General features: G+C 40.4%; 1 protein-coding gene across 3 annotated transcripts in view; it reads right to left on the minus strand.

The window, feature by feature from the left end:
- CACNA2D3 (calcium voltage-gated channel auxiliary subunit alpha2delta 3) overlaps window positions 1-19,341 on the minus strand; it is a 913,092-nt gene that overhangs the window by 244,760 nt on the left and 648,991 nt on the right. The gene's annotated exons all lie outside the window — the stretch shown is intronic.

Consider the following 19,341-nt stretch of genomic DNA (forward strand, 5'->3'; position numbering starts at 1 on the left):
TATATAATTATATTACTAATTTGGGAGAACTGCTATTCTGGCATGTCTTACTGGCATGGTCAGCTGCTAACATGGTGCCATCAATGCTTCTTATTGATCATTAGCTTCACTGTGAGGAACAGTGTGTCAATGTCCTCATAATAAGTATATAGCTAATGGTTCACCCTTCTAGTTTTACACCTAGATTTTATAGCTATACTTCATCAGGAGGCCCATGGAGCATTTTATAGATGCCTTACACACTGAATTCAGAAAGCTGTATAAAGGTTCCTTCATTTTGCATAGAGAACTATATTTCTCATTATACTTTCTATTTTAAAATAATTACTTTGCTGCTGCTCTGTATAACTCAAGGCTATTAATGAAAGATGACTAAAAGCTAAGAAACCTTCTGATCTGATGGACAACATCTAGGACTCTCAGCTATGAATGAAGACAAAGGTAAATTTAATGTGCTTCTCACTGATTGGCATAATGCTTCTGCTCTCTAGTTTTTATTATAACAGAAGGTCTTGGCCTCAGAGAACAGTATCTCCATTTCCTGTTTCTCCCTTTATTGTGTTACCCAGGGAGTCAAGAAATTTTACTTTCGAAACTTTATGTTTTCATCTCGAGATTTTACAGGAAATAAGTTGTAAACATATTAGGCCACCACAGAGAAGTTGTAGAAGTATATTTACCAAATATACTGGGAGAAGTATATTTACTAAATGTAGACTATGATAACCGATATAATAAAAAGGTTCATAAAGTTTCATGAAACTAGTGACTCAACAGGATGGACATATAGAAAGGGGGGAGAAAACAGGAGTTAAATATTCCTTCAAAATAAAACAATGTGGTATTTACTGTAACATTTGCCCTTTTGAAGCCTTAGCGTCAAAAGCAGAGTCTTATAAAAGCATAAATTTAACTGCAGTGATTTAATGCAGTTTGTTACCATGCAAAGTATATGAAGTACTACTAGCAATTTGTGTGCAAGGCGCTTGAAATCAAACCCAGCATACAGTGCCTGCTTAAACTATGCAATCTCTTAAGACAGGGTGACACTGAAGATCAAGTTAAGCTTGTGGCTGAAAATATGATTCAGTTCATGGAGCTTCTAATGTGGTTTGAAAGTCAGCAGGCTTTGATCTACCAAGCATACAACAAGCTGATGGATTTGATATGTTGGGTCAAAGACATGGCATTACAACAACTTTTAAACTGTCAACATGAAAACCAGCGGAGACAAGAACTGTTCTAGGCAATAGCTGCAAAGTTGATCGATACTACAAGTATGATCAGTCACTACACCACCATGGTTTAAACAACCAGCTGCTTCCTTTTATAGTATTGTTCACATTTTTTACTCCAATCAGGTGCCTTTTGTGAGTTCTGACCTTCAGCTACTGAAATTAGTCTCGCAGAAAGAGCATGACAAGGAATGTGCTGCTTACATGAACTTTGTCAAAGAATGCCAGATACCTTTGACTGAGACAGTGTTTTGGTGTCTGTTTCTGGTCGGTTTCCACATCTCTACAACTTGGCAAAATACTGCCTTACCATGAGCTTGTTGTGTGCTTGGTGTATCAAAGCCTGATGACTTTTAAACCACATTAGAAACTCCATGAACTAGTTCTTCAGTGTCACCCTGTCTTAAAAGACTACATAGGTTAAGCCTGTACTGTGTGCTAGGTGTGATTTCAAACTACACACACAAATTGCTGGTAGTACTTCATATTCTTTGTGTGGTAATGAACTGCATTGAACCACAAGTCCCACCTTGTAAGCACTGGCTCTGGTGCAAGAGACAGTCACATACAGATCCTTGCTTTGATTGGTGATGGACTCCCTATATCAAAGCTTACAGCCTGAACAATGTTTGATTGCTTTTTAAAAAGAGAAAACCAGGATATGTACTTCAGGAAAATGTGTACGCCGGATGTCACTTTGGACTAAAAAAGGGATGTGTGCGTTGCAGGTGACATGAATTGCATTGGGCATCATTCCATGGAGCACAGCAGAGAAACTTTTGCACATATACATTGCATTATCAAACCCAAATGCTGAGATCTTGTTAAATTCTAAGCCATAGTTTACAACGCCCTGCACTACAGCCTGTGCCACAGCAGAAAAATTGACAGGCGTGAGGCGAACCACCTCTGCTTGAAAAACAGGGAGATTGCAGTCTGTCCATCTCCCAGGTACAAATACAATGTGCAGAACATAGATATCTTGGGCATCTGTTGCTTCAATCAAGATTGATTCATATTCTGCCAGTGTAGATTTTGTAGCCTGAACATGTGAAGCAATTATTCCTGGTAGATAATCTTGGCAAAGCTTGTTCGGACATGGGAAACTGCCAGGATTTGGCATGTGTTTGTTCAAGTAGTCCCTTAATTTGGGGTTATCAATTTTCTCCAGAGGAATGCTAGTGGTTGTGAATACCTCTACTGCACAAATGTAACCTCTCTTGTCAAATTGCTTTCAGCGGGTTTTTTTTAAAGATTGAAAATGTAGTCACTTGTTTCTTGCTCTGACCTTCAGGCTCTGCAGCAGTCTTTCACTTTATATGTGATTGAGACTCTAAATGCCAATCAATGCTGTTTTTCCTTGACACATCCAGAGTCACGTTGCACAATGAACAAAACAATTTACTGCCATCTGCATGCAAGGTCCCTACAGGGCACTGCTTTACATGATCCTGAGCTGAAATGTATTTAGCTTTCTCAGATTTCTTTTCACTCATCATCTTCAGATGACAGCATTACTGCAGCATTACATTTGGCTTCTTAAAAGATGGCACCAAAACCCTTTTGCTTATTTGCCTCATGTCTTCACTGAGTCTACACCACTAGCTCAGCCATGCAGTAGTTCTCTTTCAAACCCCGTGCTCTATGACTGCTGGGACTGCTGTACTTCCTTTGTATTCCAGTAAGCTTTTGTTTGTTTCATGTGATTTCATGCAAAATTGCGGGAAACGTCATTCTTTGTAACGATCATGAAAACCACCACTTTTCACGGTTTCTGCAAAACCACGATTTAAGTAGGCCCCTATCTTCTTCACAGTTCTTCAAGAAATGTAGGCTAAAAACTGGAGTTTCTTATTAACTAAAAATAACTGAATACAACAGCATGCCAACACATTTGTATGGTAAGGAAATACAGTTTAGATGAAGCTAAGATGGATCACGACTGAAAGAATTATCATCCACGGCTCAATGTCTTAGTGGGAGGAAGTATCAAGTGGGGCCTCCTAGAAGTCCAGTATTGTATACTATCTTCATTAATGATTTGTAGGATGGAATTGAGTGCAGAGTTAGCAAATCTGCAAGTAATACCAAGATAGATGGCGTAGCAGAACTTCGGAGGATTAGGATTTAGAATGACCTTGATAATGTGGAGAAATGGTCCAAATTTAATTGCATGAAATTCAATAAGGATAAGTACAAAGTCCTGCACTTAGGACAGAACAATCAAATGCACAAATAGACAAATGCAGAAAATGGGATATGATTAGCTAGGCTGCACTACCACAGAAAAGGACCTGGTGGTTATAATCGACAAGCTGAATATGAGTCAAGAGTCTGCGTGCTATAAGAAAAACAGCCAACAGCATGCTGGGTTGAATTAAAAGAAGTGATACTTGCAAATGATTCTTCTACTTCATTTAGTGAGGCCTCACCTTGAGTACTGTGTCTGGTTTTAAGAACCTTGCCTCAAGAAAGAAAATTTTTGGAAAGGGTCCAGTGGAGTGCAACAAAAATGATCAGAGACCTAGAAAACATAATTCACAAGAAAAGATTGAGAGAGCTGGGGTTATTTAGTCTGGAGAAAAGGAAGCTGAGGGGGGAATTTGATAAAAGTCAAACAAATGAAGGAGATGGCGATCAGACAGGACAAGTTAGGGTCTTAAATTGGAACAAAGGAAATTTAGCTTGGATATTAGGAAAACCTTCCTCACTATGTGGGTGGTTAAACTTTGGAACTGATTACCAAGAGAGGTTGTGGAATCTTTATTCTTAAAAGTTTTTAAAAGCAAGGTATGCAAACAGTTGTCTGGAATCGTTTAAACAGGAATGATACTGCCTTGGGCCATGGGTTGGATTAAATGATCCCTCATGGTCCCTTCCGGGCCTATTTTTCTATCATTTTTCTAAAACATAAGACAGATCACAGGATTGCCAAGAAGTAAGATTTCTACCTTGCTCTAAGTATTTTATTGTTTCTAATGTGCTCATGTCAGTAATCTCTGGTTGCCGCTACAAAAAGAGAATTTTTAATGTATCAAAACTGGCTTATCTATCAAGCAAACTACTTTTTCCTAACTGAAAACAAACTCATGCACAATATCAAGTTAAATGGAGTCTTCCTGCCAAACAGCCCCATTGTCAACTCCTAGCCTGGCAAAGCCTACGGCGTCATCAAAGTTGATGGTTTAGAATTAGGCCCATTGAGCAGTCTCATTTATAATAAATAGTCTCAATAATACAGTTTGGGGTCTAAATAAATCATGTCCCTCTGCTGAACAAAATGAAAGGAGTACCACAAGCCAGAGTCCTCAGCTGAGAGCTGCTTAAAACTAGGAATCGTTAACAAGAAGCAGTTTAAGATGATCTGCACTGCCTTGGTACTTTATGGAGGGAAAAGTGTTCATTTCTGCAGCCAGAACCTAACCCATAGTAAGTAAATCAACACCTGAAACTAGACAGGAACTTAGTATTTTCCTATGGGAAAAAAGTGCTCCCTATCTTTGCTGCAGAAACTATTGGCATATTGACAACTACATTTTGTACCAGCTGATGCATCTAAGCAATGTTCAAGTTCAGCTCCTTGCAGAGCCCACAGCAATAATCTGGCCTAAATAACAATATGCCGGTAAAGTCTTCTCTCTACAGAAATCCTCAAACATGCATTCTCACCATTTTAATAATATCCCAAGATCTCAAGAAGGAACTATTTAATCAATTCTCAAAATCTCCAAGCCTCAGCTCAGTGACACACAAGTAAGAAAAGCATCCCCTGACACTTCACTTAAGACACTTCAGAAGCTTTCCAGGTTTTCCCCATTGACCCCGAGGCTTCAAGGGCACACACTACACACAATTAACTTAACTTGACAGAACATCCTTGAAATGTTTCCACTGGAAAAGCTGTGTTGATAGGGGATAATGGTGAGGAGGCAGGTCAATTAATAGCAGCTAGAACATTTGTGAGGAAGGTTTCTACAAAATAGTATGCCTTGCATACATTTTATACTTTTGCAGTGAGATGCAGTTAAGACCTTGCAAATAAAGGGAAAAAAATTGTGAATTAATTCTCAATAAACAGCTAAACCTCTCCAGAAATATTGTTCCCAATTAATTATCTGACCAGCTCTTTTCTTTACATGTATCCGTACATATTACATATATAAAATCTGACAATTTGGAGAGAAAAGAGCTATTAATAGATAACTCACCCAACCTCAACACCTACAGAACAATAGGAAAAAAAGATTACAGCTTTCTTTTTATTCTAGCTCACCGTTCCTCTGCTTTCACTCTACCACTGCTATAAAACCCAAATCACTCTGATGATTTAATGAGTCTTTTCTTCTTTATTTCAGTCCTTTCCTTCAGTAGTCCAGACAAAGTGTATTTTATCTTCCCTGCCCTCTTTCTGTTGGAATGTCATAGAATGAGACATAGAAGAACAAAGGATGGTATTTGGTAGATTGTATTAAATGTATTCCTTTCCTGAACTATCATTTTACCCTAAATAATCCTTTATGTGAAAATGAAATATGAATTTCTTTATAATTAGCTCAACTTCATTCAGAATGCCTGTCTTTGATCTTATTACTATAAAACAGATACACGTTGTGAAGTGTTTAAGTAGCTGTTTTCATTGGGTAAGGAGAAGTGTTTCTCGAATGTCTGACTCAACACAGTGAAGGAAAAAAACCTAGAAAAAAGTTTTCCTTCTGTTTAGTGACCTGTCACCATTTAATTTTCAACTTTGTCTCATGACAAGAACAGTAAATTCCCTGTGAAACTCAAACTGGAAATGAAAAACATTCTCTGTCCCTTTACCTAAACACACTGCCTGCTGCTGGCAGGCTGCAGCTGGAAAAGATCCCAAGTTAGTCTATCTCTAGCATGCAGGTGTCTGGAAGCAAGACTGGTACCCTTTTGGCATGGATATGCTTGTAAATCAAATTCAGCACTACAGCATCTCTATGTAACATGTTCAGCTACTGGCAGGAGAGCATCCAGCAGGCAAAATGTCTCAGACATTGGTACTTCAATGGATTACTGTTAAAATACAATCTTATCTTTAAATATAGAGTAACTGCAATTCCATATAAGTAATTATAATACAACCCAGAAATTGTGTATGGTAAGGGAGCCACGGGAAAAACAAAACAAAACAAAGCTGGCAACTCGTGACAAACCTCTAACATGATGGTTCAAAGAAAATGTTCATTAGGGTATAGTTCTCGTAATGGAAGAATGTGTTCCTCTAGCGTTTTAACCCAAATGAATTTCTTAGTTCCTAAATTTTACCACAGAATATGTTCTGTGCATGCAATTGCTTTGAAATGTCAGTAGTACTAAACAATAATGCAGATAGACCAAGCTGTGGCTACCAAAATACTTTCATAATATCAAGTTAATCACAAAAGGAAGGACTTCATTACCCACAAGTTCTGGGCAAGCAACCTTAGTGTGGGAATAGAGTATGAGTGAATGCAAGCCTTAGATATATATGAAAGCACCTTGCACTTTCTCCCATGCTGCTTTTCATTCTTGACAAGCATAATCACTTATAAAGATGCCTCATTATCCTCCTTCAACTCCCTCTGGACAACTCTTTGCCTTGATACTTACCAAAACCTGATAATGGTTAGGTCACTGTTATACCAAGACCACTGCCTATTAAAATGACCAATGCTATCTCATAGTTTCCTTGTAGTCACCTAAGCTTTTGGAGCAGAGACAATTCTTGCTCCATCTACTTACTGCATAGCACATCAGAGAACTCATACTTGGGTTAGGCTCCAAGCTATTCTGGAGAAAGAGTGGGTGCATCTACACATGCACTTTACTGCAGATTTAACTAATTCCACAGTAAAGTGTCACCATCTACATGTGCACCCATATTAGGGTGCAGTAAATTAATTAACTCTGCTGTAGGATAGTATTGTCCAGGACAAGTACTATCTTACATTGGACTAATTTACACTACCACAATGCACATGTAGATGGTGACCAGAGCTGGCTAGGGCATAAGGGTGCTACAGCAGGGGCTGCCTGCTGGCTAGCCCGACACTATAGCACCCTCGTACTCCAGGCAGCCTCTCTGCTGCCCAGTGCTGCCACCCAGAGCCTGGGGCTGAACTCCCCGGGGTCCCCTGCCAGCCCAGGGCTGCTCCACCCTGGCTCAGTGTGCTACAGTCCTAGGTGCATGTATAAATGCTGTGGTTTGGAGAAATGAACTCTGGCACAAACTGTGCTAAAGTTTATTTCTTTGCCCTAATAACAAATGTAGATGTGCCCATTGATAATAAGAGGAATAGGAATAGACTGGAAGTAAGGATTGTGAAGACAAGCAGACAAAAGGGGAGTGAAAAAGAAAAGTGAGATCTGTGGTTGGAACAGAGTGAGTGCAAGAGTGAGAATGAAAGTGCCTGGCCACAGGGTTCAGGAAGGAAGAAGAAAGGTCTAAGGGGGTCATGCAATCCAATAAGCAACACTGAGTTAGTCAATTCATTTCTCATGATTTGTTTTCATTTTAGAACTAGTGCATATCCCCTTAGAATAAAACAGAATGTTATCAACAGCACTTCAAATCTTCAACATTTACACTTTCCTCATGCCTTTTAAAAGCAAATTGCAAGGAGCACTCAAAATGTTTATCTAAACCAGTGGTTTTCAACCTTTTTCATTTGCATATCCCTAAAAAATGTGAATGGAGGTGCAGACCCCTTTGAATTGTAAGTGCAGATATTCACATACTTTTGATTGATCATAGTCATCTTTTGTGGACCACTTAGATATAATCTGTGGTCCCCCAAGGGTCCACAGACCACAGGTTGAAAACCCCTGATCTAAACAATTATAAGAAAATTTCAGAAATTGATTATTTTTATTTCATGTACTTAAATATTTGAAAAGACAGAACCAGTATTTTGATGTGAAACATGATTGCAAACTCTCTACAGATCAGTGCCAAAAATGACCTCAGATTATGCTCAAATTGGAATTACCTACCCACATAAAATAACAGAAGAAAAATATCAATTTTCAGCCAAAAGCAATGTACTAATATTGTTTTGATTTTCTTTATACAGCTTAATATGTTGCTCGTCTTCTACTGGGAATGCTGGAAGCAAAAATTTCCACAGATCCAGCTTCATGCTGTTGCATTCCAGTTGCTTGCTGATGTTGCAGATAACATTTTTTAAAAAGAGGGAGGGTGGCAGGGAAGTGATGTCTCATATGAAAATCTGGGACTGTAGAGAACTACGAAATACCTCCAAAAAATGTATGGAACCTCTAATATCTGAAAAATAGGATTTGCATCTTGCATGTTTGAAGTAACTGTATACTAGCAAAAATAATTATAATAGTAACCTGTTTCAATGAAAATAAAGTACTGTAATATTTATAGCCTGTGCCAGAGTTATAATGGCTGTGGGGTGAGAAGTGAAGTGTCACAGCATGTTCCACATGTTTTTAACACTGTTTCTAAAGGCTCTGGAGGCTATTAAATTTAATGAACCCATCTGCTATGAAATAGAGGTCCAAACATAATCAGTTTTCTCAGTGCCATATAATACAGATGGCATTCCATGTTCCACGTTCCCAGCAGGAATTTTATGTTCTTCTTTAAGTGCAGAATTTTTGTTTTTGTTTTTAGATGTTTTGAACATCTTTTTGATCTGTGGCATTTTATTGTGCAAATACTGTATACAATGATGCATATCAAAAGTGTTAACTCATTAAAATAAATACTGCCATCTCCTTAAAACTTTTTTTTTTTCTAGTAGCTTTGACAACTAGCAATTAGCTCTGCATAGTAATATTCTGTGGCTAATGCAATCATTGAAAATTGCCCTAACAGCATAAGTTCCAGTACTAGCACTGGAGTAAAAGCAAACATGCAATTTATTAAACAAGAAAGGGTTTATTTCAAGAGCTGAAAGGTGTATATATAGACACATTTGTATCTGTGCAAATTGTACATAACACATTTGTTTACATGTCTTAAACTGCAGGCTTTGTATGTATCAGCAAGGAAATTTTGCAAAAATAATCATTCATATTACAGTTAGATTATTGCAGACTTCATTTTCCCATGCATGCCCCTGTTTTTTTCTTAAGGGTTTCAATTTGTTGCTTTATTGGGTCACGCTGCTCAGTGACTCTTGTACCTACGTTGTGTGATCAGGAGCTCTCAGCTTCCATTTAAGTGGCACAGCATTCCTTGCTCTGATTAGCACCCAACTGCCAGGCATAAGTAATTCAGGTTGTGCATTTGCTTACAAAAAAAGGAACCCATTCTCTTGTTAATGATATCTTTTAGGTGCAGCTGAAAATAATGAGCATGCATGAATTCTATTCAGCTGAGAGGTTTAGGCATTTACAATCTTGAGCATTCATTATGTTTTGTCAGTTGATATACAGATCTTATTGGATTTAAAACAATTAATGTCGTTAACAGTAATTCATTTATTCTGCATTCAGCAGTAAGGCAAATAGATTAGAACAGTTTAACAGAAAACTGGAATGTTTCATCATGACGACTGGGCCAGGCAGTTCTCAAAACCTGTGTGTGTAAGTTTTTGCATTGAACCTTCTAAGAGAATTGCTTCAGAGTCTCCAGAACAAAACCCATTGGCATGCGTGTACGCATATATGCATGCATGTGGGTATTTGAATATGCCCTTGTTTTGGGGTGTGAGAAGGCGCAGTGCCTCACTGAAGCAGAGGTCTTGATACCCATACCAAACCTATCAGCCCCAGTTGCAAAAAGCCACAGATATCTGAGCAAAGAGTCAAACTAGTTGTGGTCCATGAAAGCATGGTTTCAGTGGAACTGCATTACCAATGATGCCTTCTTCGTGTACCTGTATTTGGCTAAGACCAATGGAAAAGGCAAAACAGCTTGGGGCTGTATTATTTCTTCCCAACAAATTAGTGGAGGCTGGAGAGTAGATGATAGGCAAACTCCAAGGTCCACTCTATCTTTTCTGCAGGACAGGGGAGAGGGAGTGGTGCTGTGGAGATGCCCAACCACATATCCACCTGGTAGAAAGCTGAGATCCAAGTACGGAAGATCACCTCTGTGACCAAAATAGGTACAATCTGGCCCTTGGTTAGCAATGGAAGAAAAGTCTTGGATTACTGCTGAAGACATGCAGGAAATCTTATTAAAACTAGGATACAGAACCAAAATCATCCAAATGAATTTTGGAGTGAGCAGGTGCTACTCTCAGGGGATTACTGGGATCCTCTGCAATGGCAGGCAGTAATTTCTAGACATTAAGGGATACTGAGTTGGCCACAGGAGAGTATTTCCCTTTTTCTTTATGTGCGCCCTGCTGTTCTGCAGGGCACACACAAAGAAGTGTCTGCCACTCTCAAGGCCTTTATGTTGGCAAGGTAGAGTTGCATCTTTATAGACTAACTAAATCAGAAATGTGTAGCATAAGCTTTCATAAGCAGAGGGGTTACTTCCTCTGATGCTATGAAGGGACTGCAGGAAGCTGACTGCTAACTTAAAAGCAGGAGTTAGAATAAAAAGAGTAAGGAAGTGCGGACGAAAAAGGAGGAGACACTGCTGGGAGAGGCAATGTAGGTATGAGAGAGAAAAACAAATCAGCTAACCCACTGAGCAACATAGGGCGCCTATACACATGCCAGACATCTGCTCTGAAACATGTTAATTAACATGTATCAGTGAAGATTCAATTAATCAAGTCTGCTGGACACAGCCACATGACACAGTTCAGCCTACAAATGATTTCTTGTTCGGCAATTTCCCATTCAAGTTTTGTTTTTACAGTTTTGTTGTCTAAAAGACAGCTACTCTGAGGTTAGCAATGGGATGCCCTGGGGAGTTTAAAGTGTTCTTCTACAGGCAGGTCTTTTATTCTGGTCTTGATGTCAGATCAGTGTTCATTCATTCTTATACATAGGGATTGCCCTGTCTATCCATTGCAGGCAGCAGAAGGACACTGTAAGCAGGTGATGGCATACATGACCCTGGTAGAGGAGCAACTGAATAAACCTCAGATGTTATAACCTGTGCTATTTGGTCCAGTGATGATGAGACGAAACAGCAGGCATCTTGGTCTGAAGCAAGGTATGGTGCCTTGGTGAGAACAGGAATTAGATATTTTATTGCTGGAGAGACTCCATTTGAAGTTAGGATGCCTCGAGGCGGTCGTCTTTTTCCAGGAGGTGCTGGAGGGTCATTAATGATGTGTCTGAGGTATTTAAGATGGGGTCTGAGGTGACAGCCAAGGGGATTTTGCTGTTCTCTTGGGGTTGATATTGTAGCAGGTTGGAGAAGGGTTTGAATCTGGGTCTGTTGATCTGAGTGGCTACAGCTTTAGGATACTAGTATAATTGGAAGAATCCCTGCATCAGATCCTTAAGGTATGCATCTCGGTCAGTGGGATCAGAGCAGTTGTAACATAGAGCTTGGCTGTAGATGATGGATTTAGTGGTGTGCTTAGGATGAGAGCTGTTGGCGTAGAGGCAGCTGTAGTGGTCAGTTGGTTTCAAATACAATGTGGTGGTGTTAGGTCCATTGCAAAACTTTCATAGTGGTGTCCAAGAACTGAATGCACTGGGAGAAGTATCCCAGAGTCACTTTGATAGAGGAGTAGAAGTTGTTAAAGGCCTGGTGGAATTTCTCTTAAGATTCTTTCCCATGTGTTCATGTAATGAAGATGTTATTAATGTACCTGAAGTATAAAATGGGGATGAGAGAACAACTGTGGATGAAGCAGACATCAATGTCTCTCATAAATATCCTGGCAGACTGGGGGGCTGTACGTGTGCCTCTGGCAGTGCCATTTATCTGTAGGAATCCTAAATCTATTTACAAAAGCCTATGCTATATATCCCTGATTTATTTAACCTATAAAGAGGGACCTACTGAATTCACAGTGGAAGTGGGGTGCACAGTAGCTCCTTTAATTTTGCAGGTTCCCACATGTGGCCCTCCTTTCCCCCCACTGCTGATTGGTGGAGGTGCCCCACTACTTCCCACTTGCTCATAGTTGGTAGGGAAGTGAAAAGTGTCATTTTAAATATGAAACTCATTTTGCCTCCCCCGCTGCTGATTGTCCAAGGGGCCCCGACAACCCCACTGCTTGCTGTTGACGAGTGGGGAGGCAAAAATGGTACCATATTTAAAACTGCAGTTTTCACTTCCGCCAATCAGAAGTGAGTGGGAAGTGGAGAGCAGCAGGGCCCCTTTGCCAGTCAGTAGTGGAGGGGGCACATGGGGGAAACTCCAAGATTAAAGGAGCCATCGCACACCCCATTTCTACTGCAGATTCAGCAGATCCCTACATAATAAAGGTGCAATTTCTGTGCCTTCTGCCTGACTCCAGACTAATATGGTTAAATACCTCTCTCTGCTAAAGGATAGCAGGGACCATTCCCTAGCAGTTTGCTAAAGCTTCAGGATGGTGACCTTCAGAAAGGTCCTTGATATAAGGAACAGGCAATATAATCCCTTTGCATAAAGGCCAGAAGCTCAGAGGAGGTAGGGAAGGAAAGTGACTTTCAGGGCAGTATTTTGGAGGGTTAGTTGCCCATTAATCTTGAATACAAAGCCACTAGGAATAAGAAGAGATAAATGCAGGGGAGCATACAGAAACTACAGCTGGAGAAGTAAGTACAACACAGGGAGAGCAGGAGCCACAGCAAAAGTGTGGGACTAAAAATAAAACAGCTTAGATTATTGTGAGTTTTCACAATAAAACTCGCATCAAATCAAATTTCTGGATTGTGTATACATATTTATTTCACAGCTGTTAGATGATATTTAGGGCATGTCAAGACTCAGATCTGAGGTTGGTCTTTAGATTATCCACAATCAGCTTAAGCCACAAACCAGCCTGCCTTGTCAAAATCATTCATTGTAACCTCTTACAAAGCTGTCTACATTGTGTTCTTAAGCAACACCCTAGGATGCATCCTTTGCATCTTGAAAAACAAGGTTTCCTTGTGCCATACAAAACAAAGTCCTTCTAGGAACTGGTTTGAAGGCTATTTGTTTTTTCTTCTGGTCTTATCTCTACTTCTGAGAAGTAAAGATAGAACTTTGGATGGAACAGCTATAAGCCATAGAGAACTGGATTTAAAACAATTAATGTTATAGAGAACTGTATTTAAAGCCATAGAAAATTGTGAAATCATTTCTGGCATTTTCTGGGCTCAAGGTCTCCACTGAAAGTGCCAAACACAGTGTAAGGAAGGGAGGGCTAGAAGGCAAGCAGTTCCAATTTTGTATCTACAATTTAAGAACTCCATTGAACTGAGTCCAGAATTTGAACTTTGGGGTTTACAAGACAAGATTGCAATGACCTAGCTCAGATAAGAGGTGGGCAGACACTAGGACACAGACACTGATGCTGCTTCTCCCTGCTGTTACGCTGGGGTAGACTGAAAGCAGCATGGTACAGGCAAAGCTCCCCTTCTGCTGCAGCCCCCATCACCCAACTGCAGTACAATTCAGGGAGACCCCCTGCTGCCAAATGCTGAAGCCAGCGCTCTGTGGGCCATAGGTTGCCAACCGTTGCTATGTCATAGAACTGTGTGTGACTAAAGAGGAAAGAGTGATATAAATTATGAGAGAATTTAAAGAATCCTGCTCGTACATATCCACACGGACTCAAGTTGTCCAGCTTGTGATGACTCAGAGGCAGAGTACATTTTTAAGATACTGCCATATTATGCTCCAAAATGAAGGCCCAATAAATTCCTGTTTGTTCAGTTTCCAGCCTCCTTACTGCATTGGAGTCTTAAACCAGTTCTGGTGTGATCCCAGCTGATTTTGAGATCCCCGCCTGTTTTTGGTCTTAGCCCTGGGACCCCACCAATGTCTGGAACCAGCTCCAGTGGGATTCCAGGGCCGAGACCAAAACGGTTCAGGACTCCAGTGGAGTACTACATTCTGTGTTTAAATTGCAGTAAGCATTACCGTGCAACTGGTCAAAAACTCTCTAAGCCATATTATTATAGGTTGCTTACAGATGTTAATAAACAACACCCCCCCACCACTTTACTGGAAGAAGCAGTGCATTACTTCAGGCTGGCTCTGCAGCATCTGTAAAGATCGAGTGCTTCAGTGGGGCTTTTTGGCCCTTTTAGCAGCAGCTAATTCAGTCAGCTATTAGAAAAAAGTGCCATAAAAGCCCTATTAAAGTGCCGGATCTTTACAGACACCAAGCAAGCTGGGCTGAAGTAATGTGCTGCCTTTTCTGTTTGGCAGAGGAACATGGTGAGTTTAAAGTAAAGTGTTATTTTGTGGTGGTTGGGTTTTGGGGGGGGGGGGGACATCTGCAAGCACCCATAATGTTTACTATAATTTAAATACAACATATGCTAAGTGTAACATGAAACAATAATCAGACAAGGCCATATGTCACAGATCACTTAGCAATATCCCACATGATGTAGCGATACTAGCATGGGTTTGTAGTACATACCCAGTTTCTGTGACAAAAATATTAATTGTTTTACTGAAAAAGGAGAAAGCTAATAATAGCCTAACATCTCACATATGCCACCATGAAAGACTCCTCACTTTGTTCTCTCAAATAGATACAGATTAGTTTGAATAAAAAGTCTTTTTTTGAGCAAAGTCTGAAAGACTATTATCATTTCTGGCCACTCCCAATTCAGAGCTCTGATGGGCACAATTCAAAATGATGATTTTTGCAATGATGACACAAAGCCTAGCATTTTCAACACCCCTAGCTAGTAGTACCCTAGTGAAGAAATGTTTCAAATTACTAATTATGTGCCTCTTATCATAGGCCTGAAAAGTCCCATTACATGATAAAAATCAAGAAAGCAATATGCAAAAGCATGAAAATGAAAACCGCAGCTTGGTTGCAAAGAGGGAGTATATTGATGGTAATGCTGGATCACCAGAGCTATATGAAACTCTGCCCTAATAAGCCTACCTCTTTTAAGTCTCAGGCAAAGGAGAAAAAAAGGTAGGAAACTGCATATTTTTAAACATTTTCTCTATTCTTCTCCTAGTCCCTCCCTCCAGCATTCCTTGTATTGGTTCCAGCTGGAACTCCGGTTTGTCTCTGTTCTTCCATTCTTCAAGAACAAGGATAGTTTCCAGCAATGGCATAGGTCCTGAGCATACCATGGAGAAGTGGTTTCTCTTCACATTTGAATAATGGAAAGCAGTCCTAATACAAGCAGTGTCCCAACAAAAATTTAAAATTTACACTTTATAAAATAAGAAAAACATTCTTCAGTTAACAGTCCAACTTTTTTACTTTTGTTCTGAAAACTAAGAAGCTCTTTCTATTGCAGCCAACCAAACAAACTGCTGCTAGCCAAGCTTAGAAGGCTTGGCATCCAAGAAACTGCAGGCAAAGTATTATACTTATGTGCTTTAAACATTTTGAGTACCATTTTTCATCATAAAAAACTGACAAAAGTCATGAATTGGCCAAATTTCACTATCAGGTAAATCTGTGCTCTCTCTTCAAATGAAAACTCTGAGGTACAACTTCTGCTTTTTATCTTTTTACACATACAGAAAAAGGCCACTTTTGTCCCTCCACTTGCCTGCTGTAGGTAAGTTCTTAGTAGACCTACTCCAATTTCTCTCTCGTTATCTTTGGCCTGAAGGGGCCATTGTTATGACTAAGGATCACTGGAGTGCAAGAAGTAGTATAGGGTGAGCAGGGCACTGGTCTCAGACACCAGTTTACAGAGCGAATCTACACCATGGCATTCTAGCATCCCCTACCCTGAGCAATAAAGAATTGCTATAATTATACCTCTGGGTGGGAGACTGTCTACCCATCTTCCCAAACTATCCTTTCTTGCACTGACAGTTAACAGCTAATACCTAAACCAGTTCATCTTCAAAAATTAAACTGGACTCTCTCTCTTACTTTTTAATCCATCCCTAATTAAATGAAGCATTGCAACTAGATTCTTATGATCAGGCACATAAAGCAATATGTAGGTAGAGCTTTAGGTACAACCTGAGCACCTGTAGTGACCAATGCAGGGGAAGCATATTAGCAGGACCAAGACACTGGCTCTGAGACTTACACAGAGCTTTTGTGCTGGGGCACACAGAAAGTCCTTGACAACTGCTGTTTCACCAGGGTTTTTTCACACAGCTCTAAGCATGGCTCTGCGGCAGCAGCGGGAGGTTTTGGAGGCAGAGGCAGTCACCACTAGTCAAATTGCTGACACGGTAATACGTGATTTGACTATACACAATTTTCACCTAAGCGCTGACTTCAGAACCTAACCCCTGCGTAAGACGCGATTGACCTGTATATACTGCATTTACTTCGTATATACTAAGAACATAAGAATTGCCATTTATTGGGTCAGACCACAGCTCCATCTTGCTTAGTACCCTGTCACACAGCAGCAGAGGGTAGATGCTGAAAGGGAGAGTGAACTAGGTATCATGAGGGATTTTTGTACTGCTCCTGTGTCACTTGCAACCTCTAACTTCTAAGGTCTAGAAAGTTCTAATTCAAACGCTGCATTCATAACTCCCAAATCAATAGTTACTAATGTCCCTTTCCTTCAAGAATTTGTCCAAACCCTTTTTGAATCTGGCTAAACCATCAGCTTCCGCAGCATCTGGTGGCAATGAGTTCAGCACTTCAGTGATGAACTGTGTGAAAAAGAACTTCCTTTCATTAGTTTTTAAACCTACTACCTACTAAACTGACTACCTATTTACTATCTGATGGCTAGAAAATGGCATTTAAAGGTTTGCTTTTGGGAACTGGCTTGTAGGTAAAAGTAGATACGCAGTAGAACAATGGTCCAGGGCAATGGCAAGGGTTAACTGATTTCTAGAAGACTGTTTGTGATAGTGTCCTTCAAGGTCCACTGTATCTGACACAGGCAAGCAGGAAGCAGACACACAGGTTGGGAAATTGAACACATGTATCACACTGTTCCATAACAGAGATAAGGGTCTCTGCCATGTTGGCTGGGTCACAGTGCCCAGCTGCAGAGCCCTTGGGATTTCCAGTTTTGGTAGATGGACCGAATTAGAAGAAACTGGTAAAGCCCAAATTAGGATGTGCGCATGTGATAAGTTTGTGAAACAAAGGAATATGCTGACAGGATGGAATGTGGACACTATGACAACCACAGGGAAACTGATCAGCAATGCCCAAAGATGAAGAGTCATCAGAAGAGGCAAACAGTAAAAAAGGAGGGATTTCAGAGCAGTAAAAGGTCCCTGAGAGTGAAACCCAGGGCCACCATGGACTGAGGGCACACCACCAGCTTCCCTCAACCACCCTGCCAAGTGGGGGGCAGTGCAGGGAATGGATCTCAGCCTCCAATCTCTGGGCTGCTGACATCCAATGTGCAAGAGAGAACCTCAGAGCGAAACTTGCCTACTAGCCAGACATACCGTGACCTTTTAAGCCCTGGTAGATACAGAATTGTTTACATTATTCTTATCTGCTATCACTGTTGTGACAGGGGGCCAACTAAAGGCCAGGTCTCAGCATTGGCCCACCCACCTGTCTGTATGGGGCAGTTCACCCGTCCCACCTGCCATGATTTGCTGTTTTATCAAACTGGTATAGAATGCGGGAGACTGCCTATTTTTAATGCCTCAATGCCAGAGAGCACTATGCATGACACTGACATTCCCTTACCATGTCCCATGCCTTGCTGATGGGATCCAGTTTATTATTATAGCTCTGGCTTGAGGCCAGGCCAAACTCCATTGTTAGGTCTCTCACATAGTACCCTATTTGGGACTCATACAGCCTCCCCCCACCCCACTGGAGCCTATTCCACTCTGTCTTCTCTCACTGGGCCTTTTGCATGCTGCCCCTCACTGGGCCACACCCAACCTGCCCTGCTCCCTCGAGCAACCATGTAGGCCATTAGGCTTGCCTACTTTCATTCCTTGACTGGCTAGCACACAGCCTCTTGGGACTTCCACAACTCTCATCTAGATGGTGACCAGCCAATTCACCAAACACTGGGCTGACTCCGCCGCTATCCCCTCACCAGGAAACTGTGGTACCCAAAAGTGCCCTGCCACAACTGTGTATCAATAAAATTTGCCTATTATCAAATGAAGAGGTTGTGGCCAGTCTGAGGGTTTGGGTCTGCCCAGAACAAGGTATCTGGGTCATAAACCCAGTGCCACTACTACCTACCTACTTCCTCCTGCTTATCCATTATATGCGATGCTTTCCGCTCATCTCTACTTATCTAGAGGAGAAGTACTGAACTTTAAGCTAATCTTTCCAGTTTTTCTCCTCTCAAATCATGAAAGAAATGGGGACCAGAGTGTAAAACATAAAATTTATTCAACAACAGCATTTTGAACCAGATTTTGTTGAAAGAAAGGAAAAGAGAATAAACAGCACTTTTATCCAAGTTTAGAGCAACAAACACGAGAATCAGAGTTGACCTCCAAGACATCATTTACAGAGAGGTTTCCCAAAAAACTGTCAGAAATTCAAAGAGGAAATGTTAATGGAAATGTCAAACAAGACTAGTTATTACTTAAAGTGTATGAAAGAAAGCAAGAAATGCACAAGAACCAAAAAGGCACAAACTTAAATTCTACCTTTTCAAAAAATGTTTTGAATAAGGGGACTGTAAGAATAAGTATTTTTGCCTTATGCTTCAGTGAAAAGAGGATGAAGGAGAGTGTGGATTAACCCATGCTTTTAAGTACTACTTAGAAATAAATCTGCCTCAAACAAACAAACAAACAGGAAATATGAAATAAGTGAATTCCCTCCAGGACAACATTTCCAAATGGGGTTTTGTTTCTCCATAGTAACTGTAGTTCATATTTGTTTTCCATTATTTGATCCAACACCACAACTAAGGAATAAAAAAGGAAAGACTTAAGTAAATCTAAGACTGAAATAAAATTGCATTTGTAATTATTTCTTTTTAAGGAAGATTTTCTGTTGATTTGAATTTAAATTTGCTGGAGGTGTTGCATTCTGGCAAAGTTTAAACCTTTTTTTTTCTTTAAAGAAAAAGTGAGTTTGAGCTCACCTGATGGGGTTCTCTCAGCTTGCCCTGTTCTTATGAGGGTTGAAAAACAGTTAAAACAATAAATAATTTTTGCTGATTATGA

Source organism: Alligator mississippiensis, chromosome 12, assembly GCF_030867095.1.
Source record: "Alligator mississippiensis isolate rAllMis1 chromosome 12, rAllMis1, whole genome shotgun sequence".
In the NCBI taxonomy this organism is placed as follows: Eukaryota; Metazoa; Chordata; order Crocodylia; family Alligatoridae; genus Alligator; species Alligator mississippiensis.